Raw genomic sequence first — 1321 nt, 5'->3', positions numbered from 1 at the left:
GAGCCCAGGGTGCTGATTGTGGTGACCTGTTGGACTTGGACTTGCGAGCTTTGCTCTTGCCATTACTTTGTGAGTTTGTTTTCTTTTTCGTACTGTTTTTTTTTTTTTTTTTGCCATTTTTGCATTTTGTTCCTTTTCCTTTATTATTTTCCTTTTTAAAATTTTTCTTATTTGTTTTTATTTTTGTTTTGCTTTTTATCTCTTTTTTATTTTCTTTTTTTCTTTTTTGTTTTTATTTTATTTTATTTTTGTTGTTATTTTGAAGCCACCATGGCTAATGACCTTGCAGCCATTGCTGACCTTCAGGAGCACATAATTGGCGATTTCGTACTCCTGTGCCCCATCGGCAGTGGGTCCTATGCCATGGTGTGGTTGGCCCGACACCTGCCAACAGGGACAGAGGTGGCTGTCAAAGCTGTTAGTCAGTGCAATGCATCTAGATATTTTGAAGAAGTCCGTTGTTATAAGGAATTAAATCACCCAAATATCGCCCAGTTATTTGAGGTGATTGCCACCGAGGAGGAAGGTTTTCTATTCCTAGAGCACGTGAGTGAATACCTAGTAAAGTACGGCCCCAGGACCGAAGAAGCAGCCCAATCAATGTTCCGGCAGCTCGTATCAGCACTTCAGTACTGCTACCAGAAGAAGATCATCCACCGGGACCTGAAGCCAGACAACATACTGGTCGATGGTGAAAAGAACCTCAAAATAGCAGACTTTGGCCTTGGTAAGGAATTTACCAATGATGGACTGACCACCTTCTGTGGTACCGCATCCTATATGGCCCCAGAGATCTTCCTGGGTCAAACTTATGACAGCCCGAAGGTCAGTGTCTGGAGCCTTGGAGGTAGTTTTGTATAGGATGCTGGTGGGGGATTTGCCATTTGATGGGGACACCTTTGGAAAACTGAAGAACCAGATCCTGAGTGGGCAGTTCACAGTACCATGCTTTCTATCCAAAGAAGGTAAAAATCTCTTGAAAATTGATGCACAACCCAGGGAAAGGCCAACCCTGGAAGACATACTACAAGACCCATGGGTCAACATGGGCCAGGGGGAGGAGCTGAGGCCATATAGGGAGCCGCCCTGGGGTAACCTTGACCCCCAGATGGCAGAGATAATGAAGGACATAGGGTTTACAAAGCAGAAGATCCAAGAATCATTGGCACAAAACAAGTACAACAGGGTCATGGGAACTTACCTGATCCTCAAAACCACGAGAGCCCAGATGAAGGGCCACACCATCCAGGTAAGGCCCTGCCCCACCCCTGTTTCCAACATTAGGGAGAGCACAAAAGAGCCTGACCTTCCCTCAAGCCAC

General features: G+C 45.3%; 1 pseudogene; it reads left to right on the top strand.

Moving 5' to 3' along the window:
- Positions 1-270: 270 nt before the first annotated feature.
- On the top strand, positions 271-861 carry LOC150007145 (MAP/microtubule affinity-regulating kinase 3 pseudogene; annotated as a pseudogene).
- The last annotated feature ends 460 nt before the right edge of the window (positions 862-1321 follow it).

This window comes from Furipterus horrens, unplaced genomic scaffold, assembly GCF_987537825.1.
Source record: "Furipterus horrens unplaced genomic scaffold, mFurHor1.1.pri manual_scaffold_6, whole genome shotgun sequence".
In the NCBI taxonomy this organism is placed as follows: Eukaryota; Metazoa; Chordata; class Mammalia; order Chiroptera; family Furipteridae; genus Furipterus; species Furipterus horrens.
The sequence above is the reverse complement of the archived record's forward strand: the minus strand, read 5'-3'. Positions and strand labels throughout refer to the sequence as shown.